Genomic DNA, 15,447 nt, shown 5'->3' on the forward strand with positions numbered 1-15,447 from the left:
AAACACGCATACACACACACTCTTAGACACTCGCACTCTCTGGCACACGCATACACACACGCTCTCGGGCACACACACGCACTCTCTCAGGCACACACAGACGCTCAGATACACACACACTCTCAGACACGCACACACACACGCTCTCTCAGACAACACACTCTCAGACACACACACACACGCTCAGGCACACACACACACTCTCAGACACACATGCACACTCTCAGACACACAGGCACACTCAGAAACACACACACACACTTTCAGACACACAGGCACACTCTCAGAAACACACACACACTCTCAGAAATATATACACACACACACACTCAGACACATACACACACGCTCAGAAAAACATACACACACACTCAGACACACAGACACATTCTCAGACACACACGCACACTTTCTCAGATGAACACGCATACGCTCTCACAGACTCTCGCACACACTGTTTCTCAGACTCACACACACTTTCTCAGACTCACACACACATACTTTCTCAGACTCTCACACTCTAAAACACACACACACATTCTCAGACTCACAAATGCACATTCAGACACAAGCTCTCAGGCACACAAAAACACGTTCTCAGACACACAAACATACACACTCTCAAGCACATGCACACACACGCACTCAGACACACAAACACACACGCACACACGCACACACACACACACACATTCAGAAACACATACACACACTCTCAGGCACACACACACATTCTCAGACGCGCACACACACCTTCTCAGGCTCACACACACACACACACACTTTCTCAGACTCTCACACACACTTTCTCAGACTCTCACACTCTAAAACACACACGCATTCTCAGACTCACACATGCACACTCAGACACATGCTCTCAGGCGCACAAACACGCTCTCAGACACACAACATACACGCTCTCAGGCACACTCACAGACACGCTCTCAGGCACATACACACACATGCTCTCAGGCACACCCATGCACTCTCAGACAACACACTCTCAAACACACACACTGACACCCGCACACTCTCAGATACGGACACCCAGAAAAATGCATACACACACACTCTCAGACACAAACACAGACACACACATTCAGACACACGCATACAAACGCTAAGACACACACTTTCAGAAACACGCATACACACAGGCTCTCGGGCACACACATGCACCCTCTCAGGCACACACAGATGCTCAGACACATACACATTCTCAGAGGCAGACACACACACACTCAGACACACGAACAGACAGACACACAATCAGACACACAAACACACACACACACACACACACACACACACTCAGACACATGAACACACACACATTCTAAGACACACACACACAGTAACACACACACTCTCTCAGGCACATATACACACACACACACTCAAATACGCGCAGGCTCTCAGATGCACACATACACTCAGACACACACACACACACACACACACACAATCTCAGACACACACACACACACTCTCAGATGACACACTCTCACACACATGCACACACACACTCAGGAACACGCAGACACACACTTTCAGACAACACAATCTCAGACACACACACAGACTCAGGCACACACACACACTCAGACACATACACACACTCTCAGGCACACAGACACATTCTCAGACGCGCACACACACTTTCTCAGATGTACACGCATACACTCTCACAGACTCTCACACACACAGTTTCTCAGACTCACACACACACTTTCTCAGACTCTCACACACACACTTTCTCAGACTCACACACACACTTTCTCAGACTCACACACAAACACTTTCTCAGACTCTCACACTCTAAAACACATGCGCGCATTCTCAGACTCACACATGCACACTCAGACACAAGCTCTCAGGCACACAAACACACTCTCAGACACACAAGCATACACGCTCTCAGGCACACGCACACACACACTCTGTCAGACACATGCACACACACTCAGACAAACACATACTCTCAGACACACACACTCTCAAACACATATACAAACACACTCTCAGGCACACACTCTCAGTCACACAAACACACACCGCTCACTCACTCTAGACACACACACTCTCAGACATACACACACACACACACACACACACACACACTCAGACACACTTACACAAACTCTCAGGCACACACTCATACATACTCAGACACACACTCACACACTCTCAGACACATATGTGTCCTCTGAGACACACACATGCACTCTCAGAGATACTTACACACACCCAGACACATACACGCACTCTCAGACACACGCACACACACTCTCTCAGACACACGCACACACACACTCTCTCAGACACACACACACACACACTCTCTCAGGCACACACTCTCAGACACACACACACTGTCAGACACACAAACACACACCACTCACTCTCAGACATACACACGCAGACACACATACTCACATTTAAACACGCACATACACACACTTGCTCTCAGGCACACACACACCCTCAGACACACACAAAATCTCAGACATACACATATACACACACTGTCAGGCACACATACACACACACATACACGCACTCTCAGACATACACACATGCACTCTCAGAGATACTTACATGCACTCAGACACATACGCACACTCTCAGACACACGCACACACACTCTCAGACACACGCACATACCCTCTCTTAGGCGCACACACACAGTCTCCCAGGCATGCACACACACTCTCAGGCACACACACACACTCTCAGGCACAAACTCTCCAACACACGAACACACACACTCTCAGGCACATAAACACACTCTCAGGCGCGTGCACACACTCTCAGGCATACACACACACACACACACACACACACACGCACTCTCAGACACACACACGCACACTTAGAAACACTTACACACGCTCAGACACACACACAGTCTCAGACACATGCACACACACACTCTCAGGCGCACAAACACACACTCTCAGACACATACACACACACCACTCACTCACTCTCAGACACACACATTTTCAAATGTGCAAACATACATTCAGACACACACTCATACACTCTCAGACGACACACTCACACACATGCATACACTCAGAAACACGCATGCACACACATTCTCAGACAACACACTCTCAGACACACACACACACACACAAACACACACACTTTCAGACACAGACACACGCACACAATCTCACACACACAAACAGACACACACACACACACTCTCAGACACAGACACACTAAGAAACATGCATACACACACACTCTCAGGCACACGCAATCTCTGGAACATGCATACACACACGCTCTCGTGCACACACGCACTCGCTCAGGGAAACACAAACGCTCAGATACACACACACTCTCAGAAGTACACACACGCGCACACACACACAGTCTTTCAGAAATCACACTCTCAGACACATACACACACACACAATCTCAGAGACACACACAGACACACGCACACACACACTCTCAGTCACAGACACACTCAGAAACACGCATACACACACACTCTTAGACACTCGCACTCTCTGGAACACGCATACACACACGCTCTCGGGCACACACACGCACTCCCTCAGGCACACACAGACGCTCAGATACACACACACTCTCAGACACATGCACACACACACACTCTCTCAGACAACACACTTTCAAACACAAACACAGACAGATGCACACGATCAGACATGGACACACTCAGAAAAACGCATACACACACAGACTAAGACACACACACAGACGCACACACTCAAACACATGCACAAACACTCTAAGACACACAGTCTCAGAAACACGCATACACACAAGCTCTCAGGCACACACACGCACTCTCTCAGGCACACACAGATGCTCAGACACACACACACACACACACGGACACACACACACACGAACACACACACACTCTCAGACACACACATAGACACACACACTCTCAGACACACACAAACACTCTCAGACAACACACACACACTCTCAGACAACACACTCCCAGACACACACACACACACACACACACACTCAGGCACACACGCACAATCTCAGACACACATGCACACTCTCAGCCACACAGGCACACTCAGAAACACACACACACACTTTCAGACACACAGGCACACTCTCAGAAACACACACACACTCTCAGAAATATATACACACACACACACTCAGACACATACACGCACGCTCAGAAACACGTACACTCTCAGGCACACAGACACATTCTCAGACACACACGCACACTTTCTCAGATGAACACGCATACGCTCTCACAGACTCTCGCACACACTGTTTCTCAGACTCACACACACTTTCTCAGACTCACACACTCACACTTTCTCAGACTCTCACACTCTAAAACACATACGCGCATCGTCAGACTCACACATGCACACTCAGACACAAGCTCTCAGGCACACAAACATGCTCTCAGACACACAAACATACACGCTCTCAGACACATGCACACACACACTCTCAGACACATGCACACACACGCTCTGTCAGACACATGCAGACACACTCTCAGTCACAGACACACTCAGAAACACGCATACACACACGCTCTCAGACACACGCACTCTCTGGAACACGCATACACACACGCTCACGTGCACACACACGCACTCTCTCAAGCACACACAGATGCTCAGATACACACACACTCTCAGAAGCACCCACACCCACACACAGACACACACACGCACTCTCAGATGCACACACACACTCTCAGATGCACACACACAGTCAGACACACACACACTCTCAGACATCACACTCTCAGACACACACACACACACACACATACACACAATCTCAGAGACATACACAGACACATGCACACACACACTCTCAGTCACAGACACACTCAGAATCACGCATACACACACACTCTTAGACACTCGCACTCTCTGGAACACGCATACACTCACGCACTCGGGCACACACACGCACTCTCTCAGGCACACACAGACGCTCAGACACACACACACTCTCAGACACATGCACACACACACACTCTCTCAGACAACACACTCTCAAACACAAACACAGACAGACGCCATGCTCAGACACAGACACACTCAGAAAAACGCATACACACACATTCTCAGACACACACACAGACACACACACTCAGACACACACATAAACACTCTAAGACACACACTCTCAGAAACACGCATACACACAAGCTCTCAGGCACACACACGCACTCTCTCAGGCACACACAGATGCTCACACACACACACACACACACATACACACACACACACACACACACACACACACACACACGAACACACACACATTCTAAGACACACACACACAGGAACACACACACACACTCTCTCAGGCACATATACACGCACACACACTCAGACACACGCATGCTCTCAGATGCACATACACTCTCAGACAACACACTCTCAGAAACACACACACACACACTCAGGCACACACGCACACTCTCAGACACACAGGCATACTCAGAAACACACACACACTCTCAGAAGTATATACACACACACAAACACTCAGACACATACACTCACGCTCAGAAACACATACACACACTCTCAGGCACACAGACACATTCTCAGACACACACGCACACATTCTCAGATGAACACGCATACACTCTCACAGACTCTCGCACACACTGTTTCTCAGACTCACATACACTTTCTCAGACTCACACACACACTTTCTCAGACTCTCACACTCTAAAACACACACGCGCATTTTCAGACTCACACATGCACACTCAGACACAAGCTCTCAGGCACACACACGCTCTCAGACACATGCACACACACGCTCTGTCAGACACATGCACACACACACTTTCAGTCACAGACACACTCAGAAAAACTCATAAACACACACTCTCAGAAACACACACACAGACGCACACACTCTCAGACACACACACAGACACACACACTCAGACACACGCACAAACACTCTAAGACACACACTCTCAGAAACACGCATACACACACACAGAAACATGCTTCCACACACACTTTCAGACAACACACACACACTCTCAGACACACACACACACTCAGGCACATACGCACACACTCAGGCACACACGCACACTCTCAGACACACAGACACACTCTCAGGCACACAGGCACACTCTCAGACACACACACACACTCTAAGACATATATATACACACACATACACACACACACACACTCAGAAACACCTACACACACTCTCAGGCACACAGACACATTCTCAGACGCGCACACACACTTTCTCAGACGCACACGCATACATTCTCACAGACTCTTGCACACACTGTTTCTCAGAATCACACACACAGTTTCTCAGACTCACACACACACTTTCTCAGACTCACACACTCACACTTTCTGAGACTCTCACACTCTAAAACACACACACGCATTCTCAGACTCACACATGCACACTCAGACACAAGCTCTCAGGCACACAAACACACTCTCAGACACACACACACACACACACTCAGGCATCCACGCACACTCTCAGACCCACAGGCATGCTCTCAAAAACACACACACTCAGACACATACACACACTCTCAGGAACACAGACACATTCTCAGATGCGCATGCACAATTTCTCAGACACACACGCATACACTCTCACAGACTATCACACACACAGTTTCTCAGACTCACACACACACACAGTTTCTCAGACTCTCACACACACACTTTCTCAGACTCTCACACTCTAAAACACACACACGCATTCTCAGACTCACACATGCACACTCAGAAACAAGCTCTAGGCAAACATACACGCTCTCAGACACACAAACATACACACTCTCAGGCACACGCACACATACAGACAGACACATGCACACACACTCAGACAAACACATACTCACAGACACACACACTCTCAGACACATACACACACTCTCTCAGGCACACACTCTCAGTCACACAAACACACACAGCTCACTCACTCTAGACACACACTCTCAGACATACACACAAACACACACACACTCTCAGACACACTTACACAAACTCTCAGGCACACAGTCATACTATGTCAGAAACACACTCACACACACAGATGTGTCCTTTCAGACACACACATGCACTCTCAGAGATACTTACACACACCCGAACACATACACGCACACTCAGACACACACACACACACAATCTCTCTCAGGCACACACTCTCAGTCACACAAACACACACCGCTCACTCACTCTAGACACACACACTCTCAGACATACACACAAACACACACACACAGACACACTTACACAAACTCTCAGGCACACACTCATACAATCTCAGACACACATTCACACACTCTCAGACACATACATGTCCTCTCAGACACACACATGCACTCTCAGAGATACTTACACACACCCAGACACATATACGCACTCTCAGACACATGCACACACACACTCTCTCAGACACACGCACACACACACTCTCTCAGGCACACACACACACTCACTCAGGCACACACTCTCAGACACACAAACATACACTCTTAGACACACACACACTGTCAGACACACAAACACACACCACTCACTCACTCTCAGACACACACATTCTCAAACGTGCAAACACACATTCAGACACACACACACACTCTCAGACACACACACACACTCTCAGATGACACACACACACATGCATACACTCAGAAACATGCATGCGCACGCATTCTCAGACAACACATACACACTCTCAGTCAACACACTCTCAGACCCACACACACACACACACACACACATACACACTCTCAGACACAGACACATGCACACAATCTCAGACACACACAGCCACATGCACACACACACGTTTAGACACAGACACACTCAGAAACACGCATACACACATTCTCAGACACACACACTCTCTGGAACACGCATACACACACGCACCTGGGCACACACACACACACTCTCTCAAGCACACACAGTCGCTCAGATACACACACACTCTCAGAAACACACACACACACACACACTCAGATGCACACACACACACACTCTCAGATGCACACACACACTCTCAGATGCACACACACAGTCAGACACACACACACTCTCAGACACATGCACACACACACTCTCTCAGACAACACACTCTCAAACACACACAGACACATGCACACTCCCAGACATGGACACACTCAGAAAAACGCATACACACACACTCTCAGACACACACACACACACACACACTCAGATGCACACACACACACTCTCAGATGCAAGCACACAGTCAGACACACACACACTCTCAGACACATGCACACACACACAGAGACATGCACACTCCCAGACATGGACACACTCAGAAAAACGCATACGCATACACTCTCAGACACACACACTCAGACACACACACACACAGGCTCTCAGGCACCCACACGCACCCTCTTAGGCACACACAAATGCTCAGACACACACGCACTCTCAGATGAATACACACACACACAGACACACACACACAGACACACTCAGACACACAAAGACACACACACATTCTAAGACACACACTCACACACAAGAACACACACACAGTCTCTCAGGCACATATACAAGCACACACACTCAGACACATGCACACTCTCAGATGCACACACACACTCAGACACACACACAGACACACACACACACACAATCTCAGACACACACACACTCTCTCAGATACACACACACGCACACTCTCAGACGACACACTCTCACACACATGCACACACACACTCAGAAACACGCATACACACACTTTCAGACAACACACTCTCAGACGCACACACACACACACACCCACACACACTCGCAAATACACAGGCACACTCTCAAAAACACACACAAACACTCAGACACATACACACACTCTCAGGAACACAGACACATTCTCAGACGCGCACGCACACTTTCTCAGACACGCGCACACTCTCACAGACTCTCACACACACAGTTTCTCAGACTCACACACACACACACTTTCTCAGACTCTCACACATACACTTCCTCAGACTCTTACACTCTAAAACACACAAGTGCATTCTCAGACTCACACACGCACACTCAGACACAAGCTTTCAGGCACACAAACACGCTCTCAGACATAGAAACACACACACTCTCAGGCATACACGCACACTCTCAGACACACAGGCACACTCAGAAACACACACACACACTCTCAGAAACACACACACACATTCAGACACATACACACACACTCAGAAACACATACACACCCTCTCAGGCACACAGACACATTCTCAGACACACACGCACACTTTCTCAGATGTACACGCATACACTCTCACAGACTCTCACACACACAGTTTCCCAAACTCACACACACACAGTTTCTCAGACTCTCACACACACACTTTCTCAGACTCACACACACACACTTTCTCAGACTCTCACACTCTAAGACACACACGCGCATTCTCAGACTCACACATGCACACTCAGACACAAGCTCTCAGACACACAAACATGCTCTCAGACACACAAACATACACATTCTCAGGCACATGCAAACACATGCTCTGTCAGACACATGCACACACACTCAGACAAACACATACTCTCAGACACACACACTCTCAGACACATACACACACACTCTCTCAGGTACACACTCTCAGTCACACAAACACACACCGCTCACTCACTCTCAGACACGCACCTTCTCAGACATACACACACACAATCACACACACACACTCTCAGATGACACACACACACATGCATACACTCAGAAACACGCATGCACACACATTCTCAGACAACACATACACACTCTCAGACACACACACACACACACACACTATCAGACACAGACACATGCACACAATCTCAGACACACACACACACACGCACACACACACTCTCAGACACAGGCACACTCAGAAACACGCATACACACACGCTCTCGGGCACACACACACACTCTCTCAAGCACACACAGATGCTCAGATACACACACGCTCTCAGAAACACACACACACACACTCTCAGATGCTCACACACGCTCTCAGATGCACACACACAGTCAGACACACACACACTCTCAGACACACGCACACACACAGTCTCTCAGACAACACACTCACAAACACACACAGACATATGCACACTCCCAGACACGGACACACTCAGAAAAATGCATACACACACACTCTCAGACACACACACTCAGACACACGCACACACACAGGCTCTCAGGCACCCACATTCTAAGACACACACACACACAGACACACACACACACACAGGAACACACATACACTCTCAGGCACATATACATGCACACACACTCAGACACACGCACGCTCTCAGATGCACACACACTCTCAGACACACGCACTGACACACACACACAATCTCAGACACACACTCTCACACACACACACACACACACACTCAAAAACACACACACACACTCACACACACAGACACACACACTCTCAGTTGCGCACACACACTCAGACACACGCATGCTCCCAGATGCGCACACACACAACACACACTCTCAGACGACACACTCTCACACACATGCACACACAGACACACACAGAAACATGCATACCCACACAAACATACACACTCTCAGGCACACGCACACACACACTCTCAGACACATGCACACACACACACACTCTCAGACAACACACTCTCAATCACACACACAGACAGATGCACACTCTCAGACATAGACAAACTCAGAAAAACGCATACACACACACACTCAGGCACACACTCAGTCACACAAACACACACCGCTCACTCACTCTAGACACACACACTCTCAGACATACACACACACACACACTCTCAGACACACTTACACAAACTCTCAGGCACACAGTCATACAATCTCAGACACACACTCTCAGACACAGATGTGTCCTTTCAGACACACACATGCACTCTCAGAGATACTTACACACATCCAAACACATACACGCACTCAGACACACACACACACACACTCTCTCAGACACACGCACAAACACACTCTCTCTCAGGCACACACTCTCAGTCACACAAACACACACCGCTCACTCACCCTAGACACACACACTCTCAGACATACACACAAACACACACACACACACACACACACTCAGACACACTTACACACACTCGCAGACACACAACCACACACTCAGACACACGAACACACACACACATTCTAAGACACATACACACCCAGGAACACACACACACTCTCTCTTGCACATATACATGCACACACGCTCAGACACCCGCACGCTCTCAGATGCACATGCACACACACACACTCTCAGACACACACACACACAATCTCAGACACACACACACTCTCAGTTGCGCACCCACACATACACTCAGACACACGCATGCTCTCAGATGTACACACACACACACACTCTCAGACACACACACACACAATCTCAGACACACACACACTCTCAGATGACACACTCTCACACACATGCACACACAGACACACACAGAAACATGCATACCCACACACTTTCAGACAAAACACACACACTCTCAGACACACATGCATACTCTCAGACACACATGCATACTCTCAGACACACAGGCATACTCAGAAACACACACACACACTCTCAGACACACAGGCACACTCTCAGAAACACACATGCACTCTCAGACATATATATACACACACACACACTCAGACACATACACACATGCTCAGAAACACATACACACACTCTCAGGCACACAGGCACATTCTCAGACACACACGCACACTTTCTCAGATGCACACGCATACACTCTCACAGACTCTCACACACACAGTTTCTCAAACTCACACACACACACTTTCTCAGACTCTCACACACACACTTTCTCAGACTCTTACACTCTAAAACACACACATGCATTCTCAGACTCACACATGCACACTCAGACACAAGCTCTCAGGCACACAAACATGCTCTCAGACACACAAACATACACATTGTCAGGCACATGCAAACACATGCTCTGTCAGACACATGCACACACACTCAGACAAACACATACTCTCAGACACACACACTCTCAGACACATACACACACACTCTCTCAGGTACACATTCTCAGTCACACAAACACACACCGCTCACTCACTCTCAGACACACACACTCTCAGACATGCACACACACACACACACACAATCATACACACACACACACTCTCAGATGACACACTCACACACATGCATACACTCAGAAACACGCATGCACACACATTCTCAGACAACACATACACACTCTAAGACATATATATATACACACACACACACACACACACACACACACACACACACACAGAAACACCTACATACACTCTCAGGCACACAGACACATTCTCAGATGCGCACACACACTTTCTCAGATGCACACACATACATTCTCACAGACTCTTGCACACACACTTTCTCAGACTCACGCACACACTTTCTCAGACTCACACACACACACTTTCTCAGACTCTCACACTCTAAAACACACACGCGCATTCTCAGACTCACACATGCACACTCAGACACAAGCTCTAAGGCACACAAACACGCTCTCAGACACACAAACATACACGCTCTCAGACACATGCACACACACACTCTGTCAGACACATGCACACACACTCAGATAAACACACTCTCTCAGGCACACACTCTCAGTCACACAAACACACACCGCTCACTCACTCTAGACACACACACTCTCAGACATACACACAAACTCACACACACACACACACACACACACTCAGACACACTTACACAAACTCTCAGGCACACTCATACAATCTCAGACACACACTCACACACTCTCAGACACATACGTGTCCTCCCAGACACACACATGCACTCTCAGAGATACTTACACACCCAGACACATACACGCACTCTCAGACACATGCACACACACACCTCAATCAGACACACGCACACACACAATCTCTCAGGCACACACACACACTCGCTCAGGCACACACTCTCAGACACACAAACATACACTCTTAGACACACACACACTGTCAGACACACAAACACACACCACTCACTCACTCTCAGACACACACATTCTCAAACGTGCAAACACACATTCAGACACACACTCACACTCTCAGACACACACTCTCAGATGACACACTCACACACATACGTACACTCAGAAACATGCATGCGCACACATTCTCAGACAACACATACACACTCTCAGACAACACACTCTCAGACCCACACACACACACACACATACACACTCTCAGACACAGACACGTGCACACAATCTCAGACACACACAGACACATGCACACACACACATTCAGACACAGACACACTCAGAAACACGCATACACACACATTCTCAGACACACGCACTCTCTGGAACACGCATACACACATGCTCTCGGGCACACACACACACTCTCTCAAGCACACACAGTCGCTCAGATACACACACACTCTCAGAAACACACACAAACACACACTCAGATGCACACACACACACATACTCTCAGCTGCACACACACACTCTCAGATGCACACACACAGTCAGACACACACACACTCTCAGACACATGCACACACACACTCTCTCAGACAACACACTCTCAAACACACACAGACACATGCACACTCCCAGACATGGACACACTCAGAAAAACGCATACACACACACTCTCAGACACACACACTCAGACACACACACACACACACACACACACACACACACAGGCTCTCAGGCACCCACACGCACCCTCTCAGGCACACACAGATGCTCAGACACACACACACTCTCAGATGCATACACACACACACACACACACACACACACACACTCAGACACACAAACACACACACACATTCTAAGACACACACACACACACAGGAACACACACACACTCTCTCAGGCACAAATACACGCACACACACTCAGACACACGCACACTCTCAGATCCACACACACACTCAGACACACACACACACAATCTCAGACACACACACACTGTCTCAGACACACACACACACACACACTCTCAGACAACACACTCTCACACACATGCACACACACACTCAGAAACAAGCATACACACACTTTCAGACAACACTCTCACACACACACACACACACACACACACTCAGGCACCCACGCACACTCTCAAATACACAGGCACACTCTCAAAAACACACACAAACACTCAGACACATACACACACTCTCAGGAAAACAGACACATTCTCAGACGCGCACGCGCACTTTCTCAGACACATGTGCATACACTCTCACAGACTCTCACACACACAGTTTCTCAGACTCACACACACACACTTTCTCAGACTCTTACACTCTAAAATACACAAGCGCATTCTCAGACTCACACACACACACTCAGACACAAGCTTTCAGGCACACAAAAACGCTCTCAGACACACGCACACACACACTCTTTCAGACACATGCACACACACTCAGACAAACACATACTCTCAGGCACACACTCTCAGTCACACAAACACACACAGACACACACACACACGCACATTCAGAAACACATACACACTCTCAGGCACACAGACACATTCTCAGACGCGCACACACACCTTCTCAGATGCACACGCATACACACGCAGACTCTCACACACACACTTTCTTAGACACTCTCACACACTTTCTCAGACTCTCTCACACACAATTTCTCAGACTCTCTCACACACAATTTCTCAGACTCTCACACTCTAAAACACACGCGCATTCTCAGACTCACACATGCACACCCAGACACAAGCTCTCAGGCACACAAACACGCTCTCAGACACACAAACATACACGCTCTCAGGCACACGCACACACACACTCTGTCAGACATATGCACACACACTCAGACAAACACACACACACACACACACACACTCTCAGACACACTTACACAAACTCTCAGGCACACAGTCATACAATCTCAGACACAAACTCTCAGACACAGATGTGTCCTTTCAGACACACACATGCACTCTCAGAGATACTTACACACACCCAAACACATACACACACTCTCAGACACACGCACACACACACTCTCTCAGACACACGCACACACACACTCTCTCTCAGGCACACACTCTCAGTCACACAAACACACACCGCTCACTCACTCTAGACACACACACTCTCAGACATACACACAAACACACACACACACACTCAGACGCACTTACACACGCACTCTCAGATGACACACTCTCACACACATGCACACACAGAAACATACATACACACTTTCAGACAGCACACTCTCAGACACACACATGCACACACTCTCAGGCACACTTGCACACTCTCAGACACACAGGCACACTCAGAAACACATACACACACTCTCAGACACACAGGCACACTCTCAGAAACACACACGCACT

Source organism: Carcharodon carcharias, chromosome 7, assembly GCF_017639515.1.
Source record: "Carcharodon carcharias isolate sCarCar2 chromosome 7, sCarCar2.pri, whole genome shotgun sequence".
In the NCBI taxonomy this organism is placed as follows: domain Eukaryota; kingdom Metazoa; phylum Chordata; class Chondrichthyes; order Lamniformes; family Lamnidae; genus Carcharodon; species Carcharodon carcharias.